Raw genomic sequence first — 14,287 nt, forward strand, 5'->3', positions numbered from 1 at the left:
GTGACGTCCGCCAGTGCGGCACTGCATGCACAATCGTGCATCTTTATTAATATTATTTCTTTCACTCTGACAACCCAGTTGCGGTGTCGAGCGCAAGAGGTCTATATGAACTCAAATCCTATGTCTTGGGATTGAGTACTGAGACTCCTTGCTTGCGCTCTTGGTGCGGTACCGTGGCCCTGTAACGCAACAGGGTTTGCTTCCTTCACACAGGGTGAAGTTAACCCGTGTGTGTATCCACATTGTACCACCATATAGTCCGTCATTACTCAGCATCAGGTTCTATCTCTGCACAGTGGACCCCGGGCTCCGAACGCACCTTACTCTATCTTTCTAATTATTTGGTGCGTTCCGCTAGCCCTAACATTACACTAGCACCAGGGTCTGGCTAGCAATGACGGACAAACAGCAATCCTTGCTGTACATCCAGAAGCTGGAGGGTGGCTTGGTGGCTCTCGAGAGCACAACCTCAGATGTGGATGTAACCGCAGTTGCTGTTCAGGCTGCTAGTGTGGCTGCAGCAACCATGTCCACTGCCACCCCTGTACCAACTCTATCTCGCCTCCTGCTGCTAGAAAAATTTTCTGGTGATAGTAAGTCTTGTAGGGGTTTCGTGAGTCAGTGCTCTATACATCTCGAGCTTCTGGCCTCTCGTTTCCCTACAGAGTGGGCTAAGGTGGGGTTTATTGTGTCTCTCCTGTCGGACAGGGCGTTGGAGTGGGCTACGCCGCTGTGGTGATCATGTGGTGCAGAGTGCTTCGTTGTTCCTGAGCGCTCTGAAACAGGTCTTTTTAGGACCTCGGGTCACCCATGATACGGCGCTCCAACTGTTGGCATTGACTCAGGGCTCGTCCTTGGTCAGCAATTTTGCCGTCCACTTTTGCACCCTAGCATCTGAGCTGGAGTGGTCGGATAAAGCCCTTATTTTGATATTTTGGAGGGGGCTGGCTGACCACGTGAAGGACGCCCTGGCCACTAGGGAGATTCCCACCACACTGGAGGAGTTGATAGCAGTGTCCACTCGTATTGACCTCTGTTTTCACGAGCGGAGGTTAGAGCGAGCCCAGTATAAGCAGAGGTTTCAGCTGGCTCCCACCTTCGCCAAACCTTTGGAATCTCCAGTCCAAGCCCCTGAGTCACATGAGGCCATGGAAGTGTCACGAGTGGGATCTAAGTCCCGGACCACTCGTGCACTCCAGGTTTGTCTTGTTTGCCAGCAGCCAGGACATCTTGCCACCAGATGTCCCCAGCGGTCGAGGAAATGTCAGCGTCTAGTGGTAGTAGGTGGAGGTACACTAGACAAGGCGACGTTTGCCTACAAATTGTCCTTTAAGGGGACAATTACAATAGGCTCATTCACTCACTCGGTAGAGCTCTGCCTTGATTCCGGAGCGGATTGCAATTTTATGTCTTCTGCCTTCGCTCAACGTCACGCAATACCCCTGGTAATGCTAGCTCAACCAGTAACTGTACGAGTGGTGAATGGGTCAACACTGCCCTCACAGATAACACACCAGACCATCCCTTTCACTCTGGCCTTGTCACCATCTCATCAGGAGATTATCTCTGCTCGTCATTCCTGAGGGAATTGATGAGATCCTGTTTGGGATGCCTTGGCTACGGTATCACTCTCCTCATATTGAGTGGTCCACAGGCTGAATTTTAGGATGGGTGAATCTTGTGGGAGTAGATGTCAGAGGCAGAGCATTCAGGTTGCTACTACTGAGGTACCCGCAGATTTATCTTCTCTTCCCAAGCAATATTGGCCCTATGCGGACGTGTTCTACAAAAGGGCTGTGGAGACCATTCCGCTTCACCGCCCCTATGACTGCCCTAATGACCTCTTGCCTGGTGCTGAGCCTCCCCGGGGTCGAGTCTTTTCCCTTCACCATGACAGCACAGTGCGTGAGAGATGGCATCCGCCCCCAGGAACAGGAAACCTGCAGCAGAGATAAAAAAATGGGGCGGCACCTCTCTCCTCAGTTTGTTTCAGAGTATGGAAGATGACCGCCTTGTTAGTACACACTCGTATATTACATTTAAATTGTACAGCTCCCTAGACTATATAGCAAGAAAATCTGCCAGCCTTGCGTTGACAGAACGGTTGCAGAAGAATCCTCTTCCTTATTACAAAATATTAAAACGATTATATGGGAGGAAGTCAAATCCACTGTTAAGGAGCAGTTGAAACATCATACAGCAAAGGGAACCCCGCCTCCCCCTTCCCCAACAAGTGAACAAGGGTCGGATGTAGATTCAGGAGATGAACCGGGAGAATTAACCCCCTCTGATGCCTCAGACCTAGACTCCTCGGATGAGGAGTATGGCCACCCTTATTTTCAATCGGAAGATATTGGGAAACTGTTTAAACTTGTTAGAGCGGCTATGGGGGTAGAGACCCCTAAGGAGCAGCAGTCAATTCAGGACACCATGTTCAGCAACTTGGAGGGAAAAAAGCGTAATTTTTTTCCCTTCCATGATAATATTGTCAATTTAATTAAAAGAAAGTGGAAAAAGCCCAATAAAAAGATATATATCCCTCAGGCATCAAGCGCAAGTACCCCTTTGATGAAGAGGTCTGTGAAAAGTGGGAAAAGGCTCCTAAGTTAGATGCAGCCATTGCCAGCACCTCTAAGGGAGTAGCATTGCCATTTGAGGACATGGGAGCCCTAAAAGACCCCCTTGACAAGAAAGCAGATGCCTTTCTAAAATCAGCTTGGAAGGCAGTGACATGGTCATTTAAACCCGGGGTTGCTGCCACTTGCACAGCACGTGCTATGGTCAAATGGTTAGAGGAACTAAGTGAGCGGTCACGTGGGCCGCCACGACCAATCACAAGGCTGCCGGAAAGAAGCCGAGGGTGATTATATTCCTATTAGGTATATACTCACCCTCGTACGCGCCATGCTTCTTTCCGGCAGCCTTCCTTCTTAAGAATGAACGCGTGAAGGACCTTCCGATTACGTCACGGCTTTGTGATTGGTCGCGGCGGCCCACGTGACCGCTCAGCGACCAATCACAAGCGGTGATGTAATTCTCATGTACCTGAGAACCAGAACAGGACCTGAGAATTACGTCACCGGCTTGTGATTGGTCGCTCAGCGGTCACGTGGGCCGCCGCGACCAATCACAAGCCGTGAAGCATTCGAAAGGTCTTTCAAGCACCATTTTTAGGAACGGAAGATGCCGGTTACCAGCGGCGATGTCCAGGCTGCGTCGGAGAGGTGAGCATATCAATATTTTTTATTTTAATTCTTTATTTTACACGTAAATATGGATCCCAGGGCCTGAAGGAGAGTTTCCTCTCCTTCAGACCCTGGGAACCATAGTATCCCATTGCACTGCATTGGGTTTCGCGTTTCGGCCGACCCCGACCCCGACTTTTTATAGGATCGGCCGATTTCACTCGACCCGACTTTTGAGAAAGTCGGGTTTCGTGAAACCCGACCCGATCCTATAAAAATAAAAGTCGCTCAACCCTAGTCCTCATCCAAAATCCCAGGGAGAGCAAACCTTCCATTGTCTTGATGGCAGACGCTGCCTGCTTCAATACATAGAAGCCACAAAATCTTGGCGTCAGTCATCAGCCCTTTTTGTCGCCTTCCAGTGGATAAACAGGGGAAAAAAGGCCTCAAATGCAACTATTGCACGGTGGTTGCGTTCGGCTATTTCACTTTCATATTCCTCTTCTGGCCAAGTTCCCCCACAGGGTGTTATGACCCACTCCACGTGTGCTATTGCCACATCCTGGGCGGAAAGGGCAACGCTTCGGTGGAACAGATTTGTAGAGCGGCAATATGGTCTTCACCCTCTACCTTCTCCCGACATTTTAGGCTAGACTTAGGTCTATCAAACTTGTCTTTCAGGAGAAAGGTATTATCTGCTGTTGTCCCACCCTAGGAGTCTTTCTATTTCTTCCTCTCACGTACGGTGCTGTTATGGTGAAGGGAAAAAATGATAATTACTTGCCGGTAATTTGATTTTCCAGAACCATGACAGCACCGCATTAATTCCCGCCCTATCTTGGTGATGGTTGTGTCATTCACAAAAGGAAAAGAACATTTATTAAATATAAGAGAATATATATATATATATATATATATATATATATATATATATATATATATATATATATATATATATATATATATATATATATAAAGGCGATATATGTATAGATAGAAACTAATAAAGAGCTGTACAATGTAAATGTAATGCATGAGTGTGTGCTAACAAGGCGGTCATCTTCCATGCTCTGACACAAACTGAGGAGAGAGGTGCCACCCCATTCTTTTATCTCTGCTGCAGGTTTCCTGTTCCTGGGGGCGGATGCCATCTCTCATGTACGGTGCTGTCATGGTTCTGGAAAATCAAATTACCGGTAAGTAATTATCATTTATCCTTTGTCTCTCCCGGAGATGGAGGCAATGTCACAGTATATCCGAGAGAATCTGGCAAGAGGATTCATTAGGAAGTCAGTGTCACCTGCAGGGGCTGGGTTCTTCTTCATACAGAAGAAGAGTAGAGATCTGCGTCCATGCATAGACTACAGGGGTCTTAATGCCATCACCGTTAAAAATAAGTACCCACTACCCCTGATATCTGAGCTTTTTGATAGGCTACGGGGAGCAAGGGTATTTACTAAATTAGATCTGCTTAGGTGCTTACAACCTGGTTTGCATCTGTGAGGGGGACGAATGGAAGACAGCTTTTAACACCAGGGATGGGCACTATGAATATCTGGTGATGCCCTTCGGGCTCTGTAATGCTCCAGCCATTTTCCAAGACTTCGTACATGACATCTTCCGGGATATGCTTTCCACCTCAGTCATAGTTTATCTGGATGATATTCTCATCTACTCTCCAGATATAGACTCCCGCCAGAGAGATGTTTGCTAGGTCGTCAACCTCCTATGGGCTAACTCCCTCTATGCCAAGTTAGAGAAGTGTGTGTTTGAGCAGGAATCCTTGCCTTTCCTTGGCTATATCATCTCTGCCCAGGGATTGGCTATGGATCCTGCCAAGCTACAGGCTGTGATGGACTGGCAGGAACCCCATTCTCTCAAAGCGGTGCAGTGCTTTATGGGGTTCATTAATTACTATCACCAGTTCATTCATTACTAGTGTTGAGCGATACTTTCCGATATCGGAAAGTATCGGTATCGGAAAGTATCGGCCGATACCGTCAAAATATCGGATCCAATCCGATACCGATACCCGATCCCAATGCAAGTCAATGGGACGAAAATATCGGAATTAAAATAAACCCTTTATAAACTTGTAGGTTCATTCTACATGAAGGAAAACAACTAAGAATAATGTAGGATGTATTGGGGGACGTGGCGGAGATATTAAAGGGACAGAGGTTTAGCCCAATGTAATAGAATAGCAGGATTTTTAATTTTTTTTTATGAAGTTCGGCGTTAGAAAGAATGTGACTATGTTATTTTTTTTTTTTTTTATGTCAGATATTGATGTTTCACTACTTCCACGCCCTTCACCTTCTTTTTTACTTCTCCCACGCTTTCTTCTTAATTATCCTCATCATCAGCTTCTTTGACATCAACTTCTTCACCTTATTCATCTTCTTCTTCATCTTCTACCTATTATTTTTTGGGTTACATTGTTCATATTCTTTTTATTTTACTATTATCTTCATCATATTCAACTTCTTCATCATATTCTTATTTGTGACAGGCATTCCCGTAGTTGTTATCTATAAAAGTTTGAAGATTACACCTTCCGTTCTGCCTGTCACAAACCAGTTACATTTGTCCGCGTTCAGTTTGGCCTGCAGCATCAGGCTTTATCCAGGGGCACCACGAGGAGGAACGGACTCACCCCCATACACTGCTTAGTCTTCTTCTGCTTATAATTTACATAATATTTTTTTGCTCTGATATTTTGTGTTATGCTTAATGTCCTTCTGCTCTTTGTTCTGCAGCCTCTTGTTCTTCTGCTTCTCGGTCTTCCAGGTCGTCGTCGTCTCCAGGGTCGTCGTCTCCGGGGTCGTCGTCATCGGGGTGGTCTCCGGGGTCGTCGTCATCGGGGTGGTCTTCAGGGTCATCGTCTCCAGGGTCGTCGTCATCACGGTGGTTGTCGTCTCTGGTGTCGTCGTCATCTTAGGGGTGTTCTTCCGGGTCATCGTGTTTAGTCTCTTGAACTTGGAAATGTAGCAGAAGGTACAAGAAGGCTGAGAAAATGCCGAGAACCAGCTGATGGAACTGGAACTCGGATGGCTACCCGAAGGTCCAAGAGCCAATGGAACTACCGAGGACCAGCTGACGTTACTGGAACCCGGTTACTAAGCAGGAGGTACCCGTGCCTGAAAGCACTACCAAGGACCACCTGACGTTGGTGGAACTCGGATACCCAGAGGGAGGCACCTAAGCCAAAGGCTCTGCCCGGAACCAGCTGACGGTACTGGAACCAGGATGGGGAGCAGAAGGTACAAGAGCAAAAGACACTGCCGAGAACCAGCTGACGGTGCTGGAACCCGGATGGGTAGCCGAAGGTCCAAGAGCCAATGGAACTACCGAGGACCAGCTGACGTTACTGGAACCGGGTTACTAAGCAGGAGGTACCCGTGCCTGAAAGCACTACCAAGGACCACCTGACGTTGGTGGAACTCGGATACCCAGAGGGAGGCACCTAAGCCAAAGGCTCTGCCCGGAACCAGCTGACGGTACTGGAACCAGGATGGGGAGCAGAAGGTACAAGAGCAAGTGTCTGCGTGGCTTTTGCAGGACACGTTGCCGGCTGCACAGCAGGGGAACAGCTGGCGGTGCTGGACCCCACTGACACATTGGCGAGGTGTTTGGCTCTGTGCAGCCAGCACTTCCGGACAGCAACGAGCGGTGTTGTAGCCCGGGCTCTGCAGGGGGAGCAGAGTGTAGGCCGAAGCCTACTTGAACCAATTTCAAAGGTAACCTTTAACCCCCCCTCAGGGGTTAGAAAGTAGAAGAGCCACAGCTTATGCAGCAGTAGTGCTGCACAAGTCAAAGGTTGCTCTTTTAATTTCGCTCCTTGCACACGCTGAATGAAACACGTATAACATTTAGCCCTTTATACAGTCAAACTGTGTTGGAGGCGCGAGTTCCCTTTGTAATGAGACGCAGCACAGATGTCAAGAATCCCACCTTGGTGCTGGGTGCAGCCTCCTGAGCGTTGTTATTTGCTGTACAGGAGTCTGCGCTGTCGTGTTATCCCCTGGCCTAGCGCCGTTAGCGCTGCCCATCTTCTGACCTCATTTAATGTTGGCCGGTGCGGTTCGCGATGCCCATGAATCACAGCCCCGCAGTGTATTGACATAGTTTAAACACTGCGGGGCTGGGATTCATGGCCTGGCGCAGTACATATGTTCGCCTCTCGCTTGGGTTCTTACACCCGCTTCAGACTATGCGGCGTCATCTGATCCCTTATCGCATGCCACGGCCATGAAGCCGCACAGTCCGAAGAAGGCGGAAGGAGAGGAGGGACAGGCGAACTGATGCACTGATCCTGCCCATCAATCACACCCTCGCAGTCCCAATAAATAAGACACCGAGGGGCGTTGTGTGGGTCAGGGCGGCCGCAGAGGCGCAGGCAGCCAAACCATGATGCCAGAAGACGGGCAGCGCTACCAAGGGGGTTGCAGCGTGTCATTACAAAGGAAAGTCACACCACCGGGACGGTTAAATGGTCACACAGAGGACACATTGCAGACGTGTTTTCAGTTCCACATGTGCGAGGAGAATACGTTTCTGAGCCACCTTGCACACATGCAGCATTACCGCTGTACAAGGTGGCTGGATAACGTAAAAACGCCTGGGGGAGGGGGGACAGGTTCCCTTCAATTTCAGTTCTTGTGTCTGCGTGGCTTTTGCAGGACACGTTGCCGGCTGCACAGCAGGGGAACAGCTGGCGGTGCTGGACCCCACTGACACATTGGCTGGTGTTTTTCTCTGTGCAGCTAGCACATCTGGGCAAAAACTGGCGGTGTGTTAGAGCCCAGGGACAGCAGGAGGAGGAGCAGGAGGAGGAGGAGCAGGGGGAGGGGAGTGTAGGCCGAAGCCTGCACAGGCGGCAGCTTTGGGTGTGTTGTGTCTGCGTGACTTTTGCAGGACACGTTGCCGGCTACACAGCAGGGGAACAGCTGGCGGTGCTGGACCCCACTGACACATTGGCGAGGTGTTTGGCTCTGTGCAGCCAGCACTTCCGGACAGCAACTAGCGTTGTTGGAGCCCGGGCTCTGCAGGTGGAGCAGAGTGTAGGCCGAAGCCTAATTGAACCGATTTCAAAAGTCACCTTTAACCCCCCCTCAGGGGTTACAAAGTAGAAGAGCCACAGCTTATGCAGCAGCAGTGCTGCGCAAGTCAAAGGTTGCTCTTGTAATTTTTCTCCTTGCACACGCTGAATGGAACACGTATAACATTCAGCCCTTTAGACAGTCAAACTGTGTAATGGAGGCGAGAGTTCCCTTTGTAATGAGACGCAGCACAGGTGTCAAGAATCCCACCTTGGTGCTGGGTGCAGCCTCCCGAGCGTTGTTATTTGCTGTACAGGAGTCTGCGCTGTCGTGTTATCCCCTGGCCTAGCGCCGTTAGCGCTGCCCATCTTCTGGCATCATGTAATGTCGGCCGGTGCGGTTCGCGATGCCCATGAATCCCAGCCCCGCAGTGTCTTAACATTGTTAAAACACTGCGGGGCTGGGATTCAGGGCCTGGCGCAGCACATATGTTCGCCTCTCACACTCGGGTCCTTACACCCGCTTCAGACTGTGCGGCGTCATCTGATCCCTTATCGCATGCCACGGCCATGAAGCCGCACAGTCCGAAGAAGGCGGAAGGAGAGGAGGGACAGGCGAACTGATGCACTGATCCTGCCCATCAATCACACCCTCGCAGTCCCAATAAATAAGACACCGAGGGGCGTTGTGTGGGTCAGGGCGGCCGCAGAGGCGCAGGCAGCCAAACCATGATGCCAGAAGACGGGCAGCGCTACCAAGGGGGTTGCAGCGTGTCATTACAAAGGAAAGTCACACCACCGGGACGGTTAAATGGTCACACAGAGGACACATTGCAGACGTGTTTTCAGTTCCACATGTGCGAGGAGAATACGTTTCTGAGCCACCTTGCACACATGCAGCATTACCGCTGTACAAGGTGGCTGGATAACGTAAAAACGCCTGGGGGAGGGGGGACAGGTTCCCTTCAATTTCAGTTCTTGTGTCTGCGTGGCTTTTGCAGGACACGTTGCCGGCTGCACAGCAGGGGAACAGCTGGCGGTGCTGGACCCCACTGACACATTGGCTGGTGTTTTTCTCTGTGCAGCTAGCACATCTGGGCAAAAACTGGCGGTGTGTTAGAGCCCAGGGACAGCAGGAGGAGGAGCAGGAGGAGGAGGAGCAGGGGGAGGGGAGTGTAGGCCGAAGCCTGCACAGGCGGCAGCTTTGGGTGTGTTGTGTCTGCGTGGCTTTTGCAGGACACGTTGCCGGCTGCACAGCAGGGGAACAGCTGGCGGTGCTGGACCCCACTGACACATTGGCGAGGTGTTTGGCTCTGTGCAGCCAGCACTTCCGGACAGCAACGAGCGGTGTTGTAGCCCGGGCTCTGCAGGGGGAGCAGAGTGTAGGCCGAAGCCTACTTGAACCAATTTCAAAGGTAACCTTTAACCCCCCCTCAGGGGTTAGAAAGTAGAAGAGCCACAGCTTATGCAGCAGTAGTGCTGCACAAGTCAAAGGTTGCTCTTTTAATTTCGCTCCTTGCACACGCTGAATGAAACACGTATAACATTTAGCCCTTTATACAGTCAAACTGTGTTGGAGGCGCGAGTTCCCTTTGTAATGAGACGCAGCACAGATGTCAAGAATCCCACCTTGGTGCTGGGTGCAGCCTCCTGAGCGTTGTTATTTGCTGTACAGGAGTCTGCGCTGTCGTGTTATCCCCTGGCCTAGCGCCGTTAGCGCTGCCCATCTTCTGACCTCATTTAATGTTGGCCGGTGCGGTTCGCGATGCCCATGAATCACAGCCCCGCAGTGTATTGACATAGTTTAAACACTGCGGGGCTGGGATTCATGGCCTGGCGCAGTACATATGTTCGCCTCTCGCTTGGGTTCTTACACCCGCTTCAGACTATGCGGCGTCATCTGATCCCTTATCGCATGCCACGGCCATGAAGCCGCACAGTCTGAAGAAGGCGGAAGGAGAGGAGGGACAGGCGAACTGATGCACTGATCCTGCCCATCAATCACACCCTCGCAGTCCCAATAAATAAGACACCGAGGGGCGTTGTGTGGGTCAGGGCGGCCGCAGAGGCGCAGGCAGCCAAACCATGATGCCAGAAGACGGGCAGCGCTACCAAGGGGGTTGCAGCGTGTCATTACAAAGGAAAGTCACACCACCGGGACGGTTAAATGGTCACACAGAGGACACATTGCAGACGTGTTTTCAGTTCCACATGTGCGAGGAGAATACGTTTCTGAGCCACCTTGCACACATGCAGCATTACCGCTGTACAAGGTGGCTGGATAACGTAAAAACGCCTGGGGGAGGGGGGACAGGTTCCCTTCAATTTCAGTTCTTGTGTCTGCGTGGCTTTTGCAGGACACGTTGCCGGCTGCACAGCAGGGGAACAGCTGGCGGTGCTGGACCCCACTGACACATTGGCTGGTGTTTTTCTCTGTGCAGCTAGCACATCTGGGCAAAAACTGGCGGTGTGTTAGAGCCCAGGGACAGCAGGAGGAGGAGCAGGAGGAGGAGGAGCAGGGGGAGGGGAGTGTAGGCCGAAGCCTGCACAGGCGGCAGCTTTGGGTGTGTTGTGTCTGCGTGACTTTTGCAGGACACGTTGCCGGCTACACAGCAGGGGAACAGCTGGCGGTGCTGGACCCCACTGACACATTGGCGAGGTGTTTTTCTCTGTGCAGCTAGCAGTACCGGGCCCCAACTGGCGGTGTTGGAGCCCAGGGTCAGCAGGAGGAGCAGGGGGAGCGGAGTGTAGGCCGAAGCCTGCACTCGAGCAAGTTGAAAGGAAACCTTTAACCCCCCCCCCCCCAGGCGTTTGTAGCTGAAAGAGCCATTGTGTACAGCACTAATGCTGGAAAAGGTAAACTTAGCTCTTTTAATTATGGTCCTTGCACATGCGGAACCTAACAGTTATGAAATGTGTCCCCTCACAGCGTTAAACCGTCCGGTAGGTGGAACTTTCCTTTGTCGTGTGACGCAGCACAGCCATCATTTTTACCCCCTTGGCGCCGTGCGCCGCCTCCTCAGCGTTGTTTTAATCTGTCCCGGAGCCTGCGCTGTTAGGTTAGCCCTTGGCCATGCACACATTTTGCGCTGCCCGTCTTCTGACATCATTTGGTGTCAGGCTGGCTGCGCCTGTGCGGGTGCGCTGGCCGAGATCCCGCCTCGCAGTGTCGTCTAATGTAATCCCACCGCGGGCCTGTGATCCGTGCCCGTGCGCAGTGCATATCCTCTCCTCTCACTCCCCTCCCTACGGCTTTTTCAGACTGTGCGGTGTCACGGCCGTGGCATGCTATTAGGGACCAGCTGACATCGCACAGTCTGAAGAAGCCGTAGGGAGGGGAGTGAGAGGAGAGGATATGCACTGCGCACGGGCACGGATCACAGGCCCGCGGTGGGATTACATTAGACGACACTGCGAGGCGGGATCTCGGCCAGCGCACCCGCACAGGCGCAGCCAGCCTGACACCAAATGAGGTCAGAAGACGGGCAGCGCAACATGTGTGCATGGCCAAGGGCTAACCTAACAGCGCAGGCTCCGGGACAGATTAAAACAACGCTGAGGAGGCGGCGCACGGCGCCAAGGGGGTAAAAATGATGGCTGTGCTGCGTCACACGACAAAGGAAAGTTCCACCTACCGGACGGTTTAACGCTGTGTGGGGACACATTTCATAAGTGTTTGGTTCAGCATGTGCAAGGAGCATCACGAAAAGAGGCACTTTTTCCCTTTGCATCATTACTGCTGCACAAGGTGGCTCCTTCAGTAACAAACGCCTGGGGGGGGGGGGGTCAGGTTCCCTTACATTTAACTTGTTGTGCCTGCGTGGCGGTCGCAGTACACGTTGCCGTATACACAGCAGGGGAACAGCTGGCGGTGCTGAACCCCACTAACACATTGGCGAGGTGTTTGGCTCTGTGCGTACAGCACTTCTGGACGGCAACTGGCGGTGTTGGAGCCCAGGGACGGGTGGAGGAGGAGGAGGTTGGAGGAGGTAGGAGGGATTGCCACACACACAGCAGGGGAACAGCTGACGTTACTGAACCCCAATAACAGAGGAGGGACTGTTGACTGTGCGTACAGCACTTCTGGACGGCAACTGGCGGTGTTGGAGCCCAGGGACGGGTGGAGGAGGAGGAGGTTGGAGGAGGTAGGAGGGATTGCCACACACACAGCAGGGGAACAGCTGACGTTACTGAACCCCAATAACAGAGGAGGGACTGTTGACTGTGCGTACAGCACTTCTGGACGGCAACTGGCGGTGTTGGAGCCCAGGGACAGGTGGAGGAGGAGGAGGTTGGAGGAGGTTGGAGGAGGTAGGAGGGATTGCCACACACACAGCAGGGGAACAGCTGACGTTACTGAACCCCAATAACAGAGGAGGGACTGTTGACTGTGCGTACAGCACTTCTGGACGGCAACTGGCGGTGTTGGAGCCCAGGGACAGGTGGAGGAGGAGGAGGTTGGAGGAGGTTGGAGGAGGTAGGAGGGATTGCCACACACACAGCAGGGGAACAGCTGACGTTACTGAACCCCAATAACAGAGGAGGGACTGTTGACTGTGCGTACAGCACTTCTGGACGGCAACTGGCGGTGTTGGAGCCCAGGGACAGGTGGAGGAGGAGGAGGTTGGAGGAGGTTGGAGGAGGTAGGAGGGATTGCCACACACACAGCAGGGGAACAGCTGACGTTACTGAACCCCAATAACAGAGGAGGGACTGTTGACTGTGCGTACAGCACTTCTGGACGGCAACTGGCGGTGTTGGAGCCCAGGGACGGGTGGAGTTGGAGGAGGTTGGAGGAGGTTGGAGGAGGTAGGAGGGATTGCCACACACACAGCAGGGGAACAGCTGACGTTACTGAACCCCAATAACAGAGGAGGGACTGTTGACTGTGCGTACAGCACTTCTGGACGGCAACTGGCGGTGTTGGAGCCCAGGGACAGGTGGAGGAGGAGGAGGTTGGAGGAGGTTGGAGGAGGTAGGAGGGATTGCCACACACACAGCAGGGGAACAGCTGACGTTACTGAACCCCAATAACAGAGGAGGGACTGTTGACTGTGCGTACAGCACTTCTGGACGGCAACTGGCGGTGTTGGAGCCCAGGGACAGGTGGAGGAGGAGGAGGTTGGAGGAGGTTGGAGGAGGTAGGAGGGATTGCCACACACACAGCAGGGGAACAGCTGACGTTACTGAACCCCAATAACAGAGGAGGGACTGTTGACTGTGCGTACAGCACTTCTGGACGGCAACTGGCGGTGTTGGAGCCCAGGGACGGGTGGAGGAGGAGGAGGTTGGAGGAGGTAGGAGGGATTGCCACACACACAGCAGGGGAACAGCTGACGTTACTGAACCCCAATAACAGAGGAGGGACTGTTGACTGTGCGTACAGCACTTCTGGACGGCAACTGGCGGTGTTGGAGCCCAGGGACGGGTGGAGGAGGAGGAGGTTGGAGGAGGTAGGAGGGATTGCCACACACACAGCAGGGGAACAGCTGACGTTACTGAACCCCAATAACAGAGGAGGGACTGTTGACTGTGCGTACAGCACTTCTGGACGGCAACTGGCGGTGTTGGAGCCCAGGGACAGGTGGAGGAGGAGGAGGTTGGAGGAGGTTGGAGGAGGTAGGAGGGATTGCCACACACACAGCAGGGGAACAGCTGACGTTACTGAACCCCAATAACAGAGGAGGGACTGTTGACTGTGCGTACAGCACTTCTGGACGGCAACTGGCGGTGTTGGAGCCCAGGGACGGGTGGAGGAGGAGGAGGTTGGAGGAGGTAGGAGGGATTGCCACACACACAGCAGGGGAACAGCTGACGTTACTGAACCCCAATAACAGAGGAGGGACTGTTGACTGTGCGTACAGCACTTCTGGACGGCAACTGGCGGTGTTGGAGCCCAGGGACAGGTGGAAAAGCAGAGGAACACAATGTAGGCCGAAGCCTGAGAAAGTCGAAAGGGAACCTTTAACCCCCCCCCAAGGCGTTTGTAGCTGAAAGAGCCAGCTTGTGCAGCACAAAAGATGCAAAAGGAAAAGGTGGCTCTTTTCATCATGCTCCTTGC

This window comes from Ranitomeya variabilis, chromosome 6, assembly GCF_051348905.1.
Source record: "Ranitomeya variabilis isolate aRanVar5 chromosome 6, aRanVar5.hap1, whole genome shotgun sequence".
In the NCBI taxonomy this organism is placed as follows: domain Eukaryota; kingdom Metazoa; phylum Chordata; class Amphibia; order Anura; family Dendrobatidae; genus Ranitomeya; species Ranitomeya variabilis.